Source organism: Camelus dromedarius, chromosome 32 (assembly GCF_036321535.1).
Source record: "Camelus dromedarius isolate mCamDro1 chromosome 32, mCamDro1.pat, whole genome shotgun sequence".
Taxonomy (NCBI): domain Eukaryota; kingdom Metazoa; phylum Chordata; class Mammalia; order Artiodactyla; family Camelidae; genus Camelus; species Camelus dromedarius.
Window position 1 is genome coordinate 10,892,073 of NC_087467.1, and position 14,364 is coordinate 10,906,436.

Genomic DNA, 14,364 nt, shown 5'->3' on the forward strand with positions numbered 1-14,364 from the left:
GAAAAGATTTTCTGCAGTTAAGAAGTAACGGGTGTGGCTCCGCACGCAGTGAGAGCCGGAGGTCCCCGTGGCAACGCGGGAGCTGGTGGAGGCGGAATGTGGGGGTGCCAACTCGCCCCTGAAGCTGGCCGGGCACCTCACCTTTAAAGAAAGGAAAGAACACAGGAAAGAAAAGGTCACACTGAGACAGGTGGGACGAGCAGAGATGCAGCCTAGTCAGAAACCACACCCCCAGTGTGGCGACCAACAAACGGGAGGAATATTACAAGTCCCCACCGAGGAGCGAGGAGTCCCAGCCCCAAGAGGGGCTCCCCAGCCCAGGTGACCTGCGCCCGGAAGACACACCACCAGCACAGCTGGCTTTGGAAAGCAGCAGGACTTCCATCCAGGAGCGCTGGGAGAGCTGTCGGAAATGGAGACTCTGCTCTTGCAGGGCTTGGGCACAAACTCTCTCCAAGTCCCAAGGAGAGGAAATATGAAAAGGAGAGTCATTGAAAATATTGGTGCAGGTGCCACAGGCGTAGAAATCAGGTGGAAATATATCCAAGGACAGAAACACCGGCGGGCACCATTTTTTTTATAAATTCTCTTTAACTGGCAGGTGCCATTTTTCTCACTGTTGGTCAACCTAGCTGACACCGTGCACCTGGCCTGGCATTCCCTTGACAGTGACCTGTGCCAGCCAGCCCCTCTAGAGCTGCTCCTGCCTTGCCTCACCAGGGGCCAGCCCCGCATGTCTGCGTGCCCACAGCCGGACCTCTCGGCCAGCCAAGCCAGAGGCCAGTCCCGCCTCCCAGCAGGCACAGCCGGGCCTCTCAGACAGCTGGGCCCGGGACCAACCCACCCACCAAGGCCTCTGCAAGTCTCCGCTGAGCTGCGCGGCCAGCGAGGCTGCAGGCCAGCCACGCCCACTAGCACACCCACAGGAACCGCTTCCCGACCGCTAGAGGGCGCACACGATGCACACAGGAGAGACCTCCCAGGCACCTGGTTCTGATGCCACTGGCCCTACAGGACACTTCTACGTATGGTCACTCTTTCAAGATGGCGAGCTGTGACTGACATACCTAATACAAACCCGGAGAGCGAGGCTAAATGAGGAGATGAAGAAAAACCTTCTAAGTGAAAGGACACGACAAAGCCCAGAAGAAGAACTAAATGAAATGGAGACAAGCAATTTACCGGATAAGAGTTTGAACTAATGGTCATAAAGATGCTCACTGAGTGGGAAGAAGAATGGATGAACTCTGTGAGAACTTCAACAGAGAGAAAATATAAAGAAGAATCAATCAGAACGGAGGGATGTAATAACTGAAATGCAAAATCCACTAGAGAATGAAATATTACTCAGATGTAAAATGGAACAAAATCTTGCCATTTGCAACAACATGGATGGCTCTAGACGGTATTATGCTAAGTGAAGTGTGCCAGGCAGAGAAAGACAAATACGTATGGTTTCACTTGTATGTGGAAGCTAGAAGACAAAACAAGAGCCCAAACAAAGCAAAACAAAACAAAACAGAAACAGAGTCACAGATACAGGAGAAAAACGAGTGGTTACCAGGGGGGGAGGGATGGGGTTTGGGTGAAATAGGTGAAGATTATTAAGAAGGATAAACGTTCAGTTACAAAATAAATAAGTCACACGGATGTAATGTACAGCATAGGGAATACAGTCAGTAACACTGGGATAAATTTGTCTGCTGACAGATGGTTACCAGACTTACAGTGGTGATCAACGTATAATGTGTATAAATGTCGAAATGTCGAATCCTTGTGTTGTACACCTGAAACTAATATAGTATGGTATGTCAACTATTCTACAATGAAATGATAAAGGGAAAGAAAGACATAAAAATTAGTACAAAATTCTAAATGTAACATAAAGGAAAGATGATAAAATACCTTAGAATAATATACGTTTTAGTTTAAAATGTTTGGGCATAACCACACATAGAAGACGCAGTGAAATAAAGTACGCGCACTGGTATGTAGAATATTGGTTGATCTAACAGCTATAAAAGAAGACGGATAAAAATGTGTTGTACCGGCATCTCAAACATTACATTGCTATTAGTGTTCTGATTTTTCTTAAATAGTAAACAACTCTTGGCAAAGTAAAACTACACAGACTTTTTTTTAAAGTTAAATGGATTGGGGCTTTAGGCAAAAAAGAAGTCAACTTTTTTTTTAGCTATAGAAATATCTCGCAGATATTTCAAAAGCTGGTCAGAATGTAGTTAAAATCTTTGGTATGTGTTATCTCCCTATGAATTGCTAAAAGTCTAGCTTCTCTGACTCACCTCAACTTCATATCACAGGTACCTTCCAATATATGTGAAACCACACATGCACACATTTGCATCCAAATTGCAACCCCCCCAAAAAGTAGTAACGTCCCACTGAGAACATACTGTATAAAAGGCATATTTTACATTGTGGATTCATGTTTCTCTTTAAATTTATTTCTAAACACAATCTGGCTCTAGCCTTCACCATTTCTAAGTAATATTCTATTGTATAATATACCACATTTGTTTTAACCATTCACTGTCTCTTTACATTTGATTTGCTTTCAAATGCTATTAAAGTGTTGGTGTAAGTCTTTTTATGGACATACGTTTTCACTCATCTCAGGAATTTGGGGCCTGAAGTGAGTGCAATTGCTGTGTTATAGAAAGGGTGTATATTTAACTTCAATATAAATTGCCAAATGTATCCCAAACTGATTCTGCCATTTTACACTGCAATTAGCAAATTATGAAATGTGCTTCCAATACCCGCCACTGTCTAGAGTTTTCCATCTTTGTAACTTTTAGTCTTTCTAGTAAGTATGTTGTATCTAACTGTGGTTCTAATTGGCATTTCTCTTATGACTCATGACTCAGAGAATGTTTCAGTGCATTTATCTGTCACTTGTATAGCTGCTTATGTAAAATGTCTGTTCAAGTCTTCACTCATTTTTAATTGAGTTTTTGTCTTATTCTTGAATTCTAAGGATCTTTCTTTATATTTTCTGAACACAAGTCTGACAGATACATTTATAGCAAACACTTTCTCCCAGTCTGTGGTTTGCCTTTGTTATTTTCTTAGTTTTTTCCAATACCTAACTTTTTTTACTTTGATGAAATCCAATTTTATTAATTTTATTTAAAAAGACAGCATTTGCTTTCCTTCCTATTCAAGAAATTCTTACCAATCCAAGGGTCTTGAAAGCGTCTGTGTTTACTTCTAAAACCATGGGGTTTTTTTTAGTTTTTACTTTGATTTAATGTTTGTGTATGCTGTGAAGTGAGTTTCAGGATTTATTTTTTCACCCATTCAGATGCCTCGTGGCCACAGCACTATTTATGGATCCCACAATGAATTACATAGATAGCTTTGTCAAAAATCAAGTGTGGACACTATTTCTAGTCACTATTCTGTCTATTGATCTAGATGTCTTTCTCAGTGGTGATAGCTGAGTCTCTTAATTAGTATATATTCACAGTAAGTTTTGAATAGTCAAGATAATCCAGGGAAGAAAATTCTGAGAAAAATTCAAATTGGAAGATGCAAGACTTCTCTGAAACTTCAATAGCTTGAATCATCAATATGCTCCTTTTCACAAAATCCAACCTTTCTAGGATCATATATTATTCCTTCCCTCTACTTTTTTTTTTTTTTTTTTAGATTTTTGGTTTTGGAACAATTTTGGAATTACTGTAAAGTAACCAAAATAGTGAGACTGCTCCTGGATACCTCTCTCCCTAAAAGTTAACACAATTTGAGGAATTGATACAGCCTCTAAATGCTATAATTGAGCAACGAAATTATCTGGCTTTGGAGTTTTCCTTTTGGAATGTCTTAAATTACTGCTTTAATTTCCCTCATAGAAGTAGGATGATTCATTATTTTCTTCCTGAGTAAGTTTTGGTAGATTGTGTCTTTGAAGGAATAGCTTTCTTTCACCGTAATTGTCCAATTTATGAGCACTGAATTGTTCATAGTATTTCTTATCCTTTTAATGTCAATGGAATTTTAGTAATGTCTCTGCTTTCACTTATTAATAATTTGCATCTTCTCTCTTATCTAATTGTTCACTCTGTCTAGAGGCTTATTCATTTAATTGATTTTTTTCAATAAACCAGCTTTGGTTACATTGATATTCTGTACTATTTTCCTGTTTTCAATTTCATTGATTTCTAGCCTGAATGTTACTTTCTTCCTTCTTCTTGTTTTAAGTTCAATTTGTTTTTAAAGTTAAAAGCTTAGAATTCTGATTTGAGACTTTTTGTCTTTTATGACATAGTCATTGCTATAAATTCTCCTCTGATCACTATTTTAGCTACATAACTAACATTTTGATATTCCATATTTTTACTTTCATTTAGCTTAAAGTATTTTTAATTTCCCTTAAAACTTCTCATAGTTTATTCAGAACATAGTGTTTAATTTCCAAATATCCAAATATCTGCACATTTTCAGACATCTTTCTATTATTTTTTTCTTGTTTAATTCTGTTATCATTCAAGAACATCATTTATTTAACCTGAATTGCTTTAAATTTGTTAGGGCTTGTTTTATGGCTGAGAATATGGTCCATCTTAGAGAACATTCCATGTGCACCTGAAAATAATGTGTATTCTGTGTTTGTTGTGTGGAGAGTTCTCTAAATGTCAATTAGGTAGCTTCAGTTGGTAGTTTTGTTCTAGCCATTTATGGTCTTATCGATTTTATGTCTACCTCTATCAGTTGCTGAGAAAGGAGTGTTTAAATCTCCAATTATACATTTATATCTGCCTATCAAGTTAACTGAGTATTTTTTTGGCTATGTTAAGTCTGCAAATGAGCCTACTGAAAGCATTCGTCCTCTCTGCCACAGTGTGTGTGTGTGTGTGTGTGTGTGTGTGTGTGTGTGTGTGTGTGTGTGTGTGTGTATGTGTGTGTGTATAACATTTCTGTTGATTCTTCCTCATAGTTTCCGTCTCTTTGCTAAAATTACCCATCTGGATCTTGCATGCTGTCCACCTTTTCCATTAGTCCTTTTAACATATTAATCACAGGTATCTTAAGTTCTTTGTCAGATGGTTTAACATTTACATCATATTTAAGTCTTGTACTTTTGGTTGGTTTCTCCACAGTATGTTTTTTTCTTTCATTCCTGATGCTTCATAGGTATTTGTTGAAAGCTAGACACTTTATGCAGGTACCTAATTATTAAGGTAAATGATTGTTATGCTTCCTACTACCAGACAGGAATTTGGGAGTGTGAATTAATCTAGGTAGAAGATGGACTGAATTTGAGGCTGCTTGTTGCTATGGTTACTTTTAGTGCTCTACAGGCTTCGAATTTCTCTAGGATCACTTCTATTTAGTGCTTAGGGTGAGAGCTGATTTGCCAGGCTTTCTTCTGCTTTTCATGCATCTCCTCCCACACTCCCTTAGCAGCCTGACATATTTTACTCATACTTCTTGTTTCAACTCAAAAGTTATTTATTCTGTAAAGCTTTTTCCTAACTCCCTTAGGAAATTTCAAGTACTGTTACTATAATCTTAATTGAAGATTTGATGTAATTGTTCATTTTCATGACTTTACTCTTCCACTAGACTGTATGCTTCATTTGAACCTAGAAAGGAGGCTGGGGAAAGGGTGATTTAATAAATATTTGGTTACTAAATGAATAAATATACAGATAAACATATGGCTGAATAGAAGAATTATTACTTAGTCTATAGTCACCTGATACATGAAGACTGCATGGATGCAGTCACTAAGGTTATGAGAATTAATACAAGGTTATTATAAATTTAATGGGTGTATATATAACAGAGAAAAGAGAAAAATAGGGAAATTGAAAATTTGATGTAATCATAGCTAGTATTCATGCAGTATTTACTGTTTGTCTGAACAGCCATCAAAGCTTTATATATATAAATTAATTTCATCCCTACAGCAACCATGTAAATCAGATAGTATAGTTACCCTGTTTCATGAAGCAGTGGAGCCAAGAAGGGATAAAGCAATTTGCCTAAGGTGATACAGCTTCTCAATGGCAGAGTGAGAATTCAGATCAAAGCATTCTGTTGTCTGTTCTTGACTACTTTCCCATTAAACTTACAAAGAAGGAGATTTAAAGACATTTTATGGAGAGTTTCTACAATGGAGAAAATGCAAGAAATAATTTCTGTGATGACTAAACAGCATTCATTTTAACAACTGTTAACGTTTTCTTGGTTAGTCTATGTAAAGCCAGAGGTAATAAGATTTACAAGGACAAAAGCTTTGAAACAATGCCTTATACAGAATTAAAATCCTATAGATAAATGCTTGGTTAGCTTTAAACTTTAAATGCCAACAATGTTTTAAAGTCTGTTCAAGTTAATAAAGCTATTCTAAATATTTAATCATTAAGGATACGGTTGCTGCTGGTTAAAAGAAATACTAGACTGAACTCTGTTTCACACATGGGCATGTCTGGAATATTGTTTGGCTGGGGCAATGGAAATGCATGTTTGTATTTGGGCTAAGATACTTGTTGTGGAAAACTCTAACTTGGGGATAGGATATTTGTAGCGTAATGACAATGTTTTAGATATTGAATAGACAAAGAAATTAAGTGTTACGTGGTATACAACAATTTCACATGTATGTGAAATGTCTTTGGGTACTCTTTTTCAAGACGTAGTGAGAAAGGAAGTTGAATCAAATTTAAAAGATATCTTTTACTAAAAACTTTACAGGCGATAGAGATGCAAGCAACACACATTTAATAAACTTTTAACACTCTGTCAGAATGTGGCCCAAATAAATCAGTGTCTTCCATTTTGGTGTAGCTGTGTAGTGCCCCTTCAGGGCTCTCTATTCCAATTTATTATTTCAATGTTCAATATATTTAACCTGTTTGTATATTTTTTATTTAAATGATTATATATAAATACTTAAAATTTTATTGATTTAAAAATTTCAATTTATAATAAAAAAACGGATCTGATATTCTTCCACAGTTTCCTACTCTTTTATCATTATTCTTTCTTTCATTCTTTATTCATTCTTAACAGTCAACATCTGAATATATACTGCTACTATTTTTGAGAGTTGAATGACTAGGAGGCAATATTTTGATATTTTTCTTGCTTATTCTTATTCACGGTGGCTTATTTGATCATGTTTTCTGAATTTTTTGTGGACTTGTGTTTACAAGCCTTTATATGTGAAATTCTTTTGGAGGTTGGAATGAGTATGTCCAGAGAGATGCTGAGTTTGCTTCTGCCAAGATCCACAGTTCTCTTATACCACGCTACAAAGCTGAGAGAGCTCTGCAGGTCCAGGCATCATACAGGGCCTTCAGTTCCAACTCTATACCTCGACTGGGCTTAGGGCCATTTTTCAGTGCTACAGAGTAACAAATAGGGTCTTGCAAATATTCCAAGGAAAAACCAAAAAAAGAAAAATCAGTGTATAACTTATCATCCTGTTTCTTTTTTTTTTTTTTTTTCATATTTGGCTCCTGGAGATTTACTGTATATTTTTGCAAGATAGTTATCCATTTGAAAGGATTCTGAATTATATTGTATGTATCACTCTTGCTGTTTTGCAGTGAGACTATTTTAAACTACCTATTCCAACCTACTTCCAGAAATAGAAGTTCCCATTTGTTCTTTTACAAATCCTGTGATTCTACTGCCAGTACTGTGCCACACTTGCTATGATCATTGATGCTTCCTGTGATTCCATACCTAACATATTTTTTGGTGCTTTTTTAACTAAGCTATCCATTAAAGACCGCTTGACAGATTGTCCACGCCTCCCCTTTTGAAACATCTCTTTTAAAAAACTTTTGTTCCCTGATGATTCGTTTGGTTCTTTTTTTCATAGGCATCTATGTCAAATGCCTGTGATAGATTTCAAGATGGCCCCAATCTATCACCCTTCCCAGTAGCCTCACCTTTTGTTACATAACCCTGTAGTGTTCTTCCACGTGGGAAGACCGAATTGCCTTACCTTTTGACCCTATACTCTACAGTATAACTTTCTTAGGCCAATGTAGTGCTAACCAACATGATGTAAACAGAAGGTGGAAACTGGCTTGTACATTGAGACTTGTTCTCTTGTGCCTCTGCTATTTCCAAAGTAGCATACCCAGGCTCTCCCACTTGTCACAGAGAAGAGTGAGGAGCACAGGAGCGGAGTCATTCCACAAACACATGAATACAAGCAAGTCCTATCAAGATAAGTCATGCCTAGTCTAAGTCATATGAGGCCTACAGTCATATAAGAAATCAATGTTGTTTTGTATAACACCAAGTTTTAGGGTGGTTTATTATGCATCAAAACCCGATACAAGTTGGTAGTTTTGGAGGAACTATCATTAAATTGTGATTGAACTAACAAATGAATTAATTAAATGGGATAAAATTTAATTATATCGAATTGGATTAAGTTGAATTGAATGGCATGATAGAAAGAAACAACCATAAACAGACTGTTTAGTGTGGATTAGAACCCTATACTCAAATGCTTACAAGACTGGAGGGATAATGTAAATAACCAGTGTTTCTGGTATTAGAAAAGTCAAAAATAAAATCATCTTTAGAAATATCATCTTTAGTCCAAGATATTCCTAGAAATATCATCTCTATTTCTTCCAAAATTTAACATGTAATTTTAACAAAACATGCATGCTTTGAAATTTTATATCTTAAATTCAAAATAGAAAAAGATATATTTAATTCTTTGTTTTCTTTTATAATTCACTCTTCAGTTGGAAATGAATACCTAACAACTCTCCTTTTGTACCAAGATGTCATTGTTATTTCCCAGTTATTTGCAAGGCAAGGTTTCAGAATTCATTCTTAAGTTTTTATTGAAATAATATTGGGTTTCATAATAGGAAGCAGCTATTTGCAAATATAGGTGTTATCCTAACATGTATGAGTGTATGAGTGTGTGTGTGTGTGTGTGTGTGTGTCTGTGTGTGCATATGCATATTTTAAGGTGATTACCCCAGAGGTATCTGTAGAAACCTATTATTTTAATGCTGTTATACTTAGTTTCAGGACCCCATTACATTGCATATTAAGAACTTCACTTTGTAGTTCTTTATTCATGCTATCAACTATAAATATTAATTGTGAAAGACTAATTAAATAATGTACATTAATTTTCACAAAGTCAGAAATGAGAACATTTTTACGGGATTTACTGAGGTCCACAGCATTGAAATACAGTTGGCTCGTCACTGTTACTTCCCAAAACTGATTCTGGTAGAACAAAATGATTGCTTTTATTTTTCTTGCAAAAATTAGAGTGATTGTATTAAGCAAAAAGTCTAAATCTTTGAACTAACCTTTTGATGAAAAGGTGGAAATGTTTTCTTGGATGGCATGAAGGCAGCAATTTCTTTAATGGGATCAAGACCCAAGTAACCTAACCTCCAGGTATCACTGTAAACTACTCTTCTGTGCAATTGAGTAATTAAGGAAAGTAAAGACGGTTTGTTGAGAATTCTGTTTATATTATTATTTGCCAAGTGCCAATATATCTCAATTTAATATTTGACCTTAAAACAATTTCTGAAAGCAATGAATTGATTTAAGCACCATGATCTTAAAAACATTGCTACATTGATTTTAATTTTTATATCGAATCTGTTGTTACTATCAGAGGAGCACCTGTATCCCTGCTTACTCATCTTAATCAATTAATAACTGAAGGATTCTCAACAGACAAAAAATAATTCACTGCTTGATATTTTGCTTCAGAGGAGCTCCAAGCCCAAAATGTTGACCAATTCTCACTCCAGGAGAAGAAACAGCGATAACTGGTTGGTGTTTTTAAAATCTACTTCTAATTCACTGCAATAGAATGATTTTATTTTTTCCCATACCTTTTTCCTGCCAATCCTCAGCTATCCCTTCAATAAGTTGAGCTATAGGATTTTGAGACAGACTGAAATGTGCCAACGCTTGCTGCCTTTACTTTGTGTCACACTCAGCGAACTCTCAATTATAAACTTAAAATCTGTAAAAGATTTTGCCACTATTTTAACATAAGAAATAACTAAATTTATAACAGCATTTTACTTAAAAACCAGCCTTCAAATGTCAACTGATGAAATTCAACTTTTTATCAGTTCCTTGAGATTTTCATCAGTCAATCCTCTTTTCTTACGTTGGCTGCCACTCTCAATTATATGGTAGATTTTATTACATGTGTTTGTAGTATTTATAAAGTAGAATAATTTTTAATTTAAAACTGTAATAATATTTTTGCTGTAGGCAAAAAGTGTTCTGTAATATTTTTCTTGAAGATTACAGCTCTTTCGGTTTATCTTTTATTTTCCTACTTTATTGGAGACAGATTATAGGAATATATCACTTTCCTTGTAATTTTTTTAGAAAAACAGTAGCGTAAGTAAGTTACGATGATACTTTGCACCTAACGCTTGAAATGAACTGCAGGGAATGTCGACTGAGTAGCAGCAGCTACTATTCGGCTCCAGGTGATTGTTCCAAGTCCTAGTGCTGTCCCGGTATTGTCGTATCTCCCAATTTTCCACAGACATCCAGAAATCAGGATTTTGGTATGTAATCTCTTATTTTTAAAATACAAGGATTCAAATATTTAAAAAGCAAAGCAAAGCATTAAAGAGAAAACAGTACACCATATTCGAATATGTAACCCTCAAGTCAGCAGTTTTGACCTCTGCTGTAAACACATTGAGATTTGCCTCAGTTTAGAATACGTGGGCCTTTTAATAGAAGTTTGTGAAGAAATAAATTCCCAAGGTTGTCTTTTGTTACTTCCTTCCTGAGCAGGTACCTCTTGTAAATTTCATGGACTGAATAAAACTGAATACAAAGTTTAATGGATATGTAGCAACTTGAAAAAAAATAAGGTGACTTTTCATTAAAATAGACTCCTGATCTAAAATTAGCATCACTTACAAGCATAAGGACGTCTTTATTATTCTAAATCAGGCCTTTAAGAATGATACTCAGTAATGGGAGAATCACTCCATTCTTCATTTACAAGGGAATTAGCATAACAAAGCTGCTTAATGTGAGAGTTCACAAAGCTCTGATTAATACATTAATCTTTACACTTTACAATGGGACTTATTTTGGCAAATACTTTCTATTAGAAACTGCTTTTATTCTCATTTTTTTTTCTTTCTTTCAAAATATTAACTCCTTAGAAACTGCCATTTTATTGAGTAAAATACAAGTTTCGAGCTAGGATATGGCATTCGCTGGGAGGAATCTGGCGGGGGACAGGCACAAGGGCTTTCCCTCATGTAGAGATATCCCCCACTGTCTCGTTTAGGAATCAGATATTCCAGGAGACAGAGTTTAGGAAACAGGGTGTTTGGGAGCAACTTGTGTTTTAGCCTAATAACAAAAATCCTTTCAGCCACGGATACACAAAAAACCTGGATTCTTTATTGGAAGCAGGTAGAATGCACAGAATACTATCTCCAGAATCATCCCATTGCATTATTCCTTTAAAAAAACAAAAAAACCAACAAAATCAAGAGTAGATTTCTTATTTGTACTGATAAAGCCATGTCAGAGTTAATATTATATGATCCAGTTACTAAACCAAAATTTTTCAGACCTAACGTTTTCACAGAAGACCCAGACCATTATTTAATTTGCTCACCAGTTCACCTTTTTATGAGGAGGCTGCAGGGTATTGAGATCTGGGTTTAGAATTGGCAGGATTTGATTAATTCCTGCAGTTAAATTAATTAAACAAGGAGGCCATTAGACCGAGGTGGTGCTAATGCCTTAGCAAAGCCTATGTGACAACCAAAACCAGAGCCTGTGAATCCTCAAGGCTGAGAAACCCAAATCTAAGGCAACCAATCATAAACAGCCAGCGAGGCTTTTCCAAAAAAAGCCAACTGCTTAACCTGTAGCCAACGAAATAATTTCCTGGCTTTGCTTTTATCTTTTCTCTACACAAAGTTTTCCCCCTGGTTCCTGTCATAAAAGAATAGTTTAACAGAGGTTGAATAAGTGAATAGATGGGAAAAAGGAACTAGTATATTGCATAAATCTCAGAATGTATGAAAATAGACCAATCCTTCATGAATTTCATAAATGGAGATCTATCTCAAGGTTTCTGAGCCCTTCTTTGTCCTTTTTTTTTTTTGCCCAGATTCTTCAGAAGTCAGTACAAGCATACTGTGCTCCAAAGCACTGACTTACTCATCAAAACATTCTACCCTGAATTCTCATCTCTTTCCCTACCCACTGAATTAGGCTGACAACATAAATGTAAACAAAAAATAATTTCCCTCCATCTTTATCTTCTAAAGTTTAGAGCCTCGTCATAGATATGGCTCCCTGGGAACAGAATCTGAGAACCTGAGGTTCAGCCGACTGAAGAGCGCTCTCATGCACACTAATCTGGAGGGAACGAGAAGCAAGGGTGGGCACAATTTTAAGGTTAGATGGTGTTGCAGTGGCAATAACGGCCTCAGCCTTTCCTGCAGGGAGCTCTGAAGCCGGGGCGGCCCTCCAGAGAATCTCAAATTGGGGGGAGGGACTCAGGACTTTGTATTCCTACACTGTATCATCCCTGGTTGCCAGCTCTCTCGGGAGGGGGTCCAAACTTGGGTGAGGAAGCTTCCTTTGATAGAGAACAATTTCCGTGCAGCTGTGAGCTATCAGGAGCCAACCTTCCCAGCAATCAAGGGAGGGAGCACCCCAGTCCTGAAAGACCCAGATGGTGAACCACATCAGTGACAACCTACCTCCTGTGATGCTTGGATTCGCCTGCTTCATGGTAACTTCACCCCAACTGGGAGCAGCTCCTCCGGGATTTTGATTGGTTTCTTGTCCAGGGAAAACTATAAAAAGGAAGGTCAGTAAAATGAACTACAGCCTGTGCTGCTGTAGCTGGTCTCTAGTTTGGAAGCGGTTTTCATTCCCCACCTTCTACATCCCATTCCAGCCCCCTCCGTGCTTGACCAGAACCCATGCCAATCTGAGCTTACTTCAGGCCACTGGGACCCTCCTCCCTGAGGAACCTGAGCCCTGGCACAGGATTAAATAGGTCTTACCATTTTGCCGTATTTACTTCAAAATTTTTAACAAATAAAATGTTAAACCATTGATATACACACCCTCCCTCAACTCATTCCCTTCCTTCCTTTCCAAGGCTACTCACCATCTTAAAGTTAAGGTCTCACAATTTCTTGCATGGTTTCTACCAGTTTTTACATGCAGCTATCTGTCTGACACACATATTCACATAACACGTAGCAAATTAAAATTAATGGCCAGAATAAATGTGCACATCTATAAGTAAAAAGGCAAACTACTCAATAGGAAAGCAGGGAAAAAGAGGAACTTTACAGAAAAGTGAACCCAAGTTGCCAGTTCCAAAACCCTCCAGTCAGAACCTGCCCGGCCAGTGCTTCTGCAAGCCAACACTCTCTCCCCTGATAGATGTTCGACCAAACCCCACGTGGGGGAGACAAATCTAAGCTTCGCCTCCTGTCTCCTGGCTTGGCAGCCCTACAATAAGACCTTTTCTCTTTGCAAAAGACCTTTGCCTCAGTACCTAGTCTTCCCGTTACACTGCAGGCAACAAGTCCCCCTGCTTGGTTACACAGAGGTGTGTAGTGTCTGCAGTAGAAACCACTTTGGTGTTATTTCAAGAATCATTACATCTGAAAGATCTGGATATAATTTAGCTATAAAGTATCTAGCAAGTTGAGTTTGAAATGCATCTGTATCACCACCACTATGAATGTTAAACAGCAGTCATGGTAAGAGTAAATTTGTCTACGATAAGTACATTTACAGGAAATGGACACTGACTTGAGAAATCAAACAGTCACCTTTCCAAGGAAGCCAGCACCAGCACTGGGTTTGTGTTATTAGTTTTGGCAACATAGGTACAGCTTTGGTTTCTGTTCTGCAGCTTCCATTTTAACATCAGAATACCTACCTTTGTCTTAAATAATCCAAGCTCTCAGACTCGTCTCTTACATAGTGACCTTTGCTCAACTAACAATAGTCTTTTGCAAGATTCTCGTTGGCTGTGCCCATCACTGCCTCATGGTATAAATTAAAGGACAGCATTCTATAACCCCAACAAATCAATAAATGTTAAAATGAAGAACAACAAATGAGAAATAGGGTTCTTAAAAGCTGGGAGGAAAAAGAGAGCACTCTGCTACAAATTTACAGCAAGAGGGAAAATTTTTAGAATTAGTTCAATTCTAATTTTTAGAACTAGTTGATTCACTGTTACAATAAATGACATATAATAAAACACAGCAGCACTAGTACTGAAAGAAAGTGTTTTTTCATATTAATCATGTAAAATTCTTAACTTTTGTAGATATTTGACTATTTGGGAACCCT

At 37.1% G+C, this 14,364-nt stretch overlaps 1 long non-coding RNA gene across 1 annotated transcript in view; it reads right to left on the reverse strand.

Moving 5' to 3' along the window:
* Window positions 1-14,364, reverse strand: part of LOC135319815 (uncharacterized) — a 64,644-nt gene that overhangs the window by 33,083 nt on the left and 17,197 nt on the right. The window contains exon 2 of the long non-coding RNA XR_010378726.1: window positions 12,744-12,839. This is a non-coding gene — a long non-coding RNA (uncharacterized LOC135319815). The remainder of the gene's footprint in view (window positions 1-12,743; window positions 12,840-14,364) is intronic.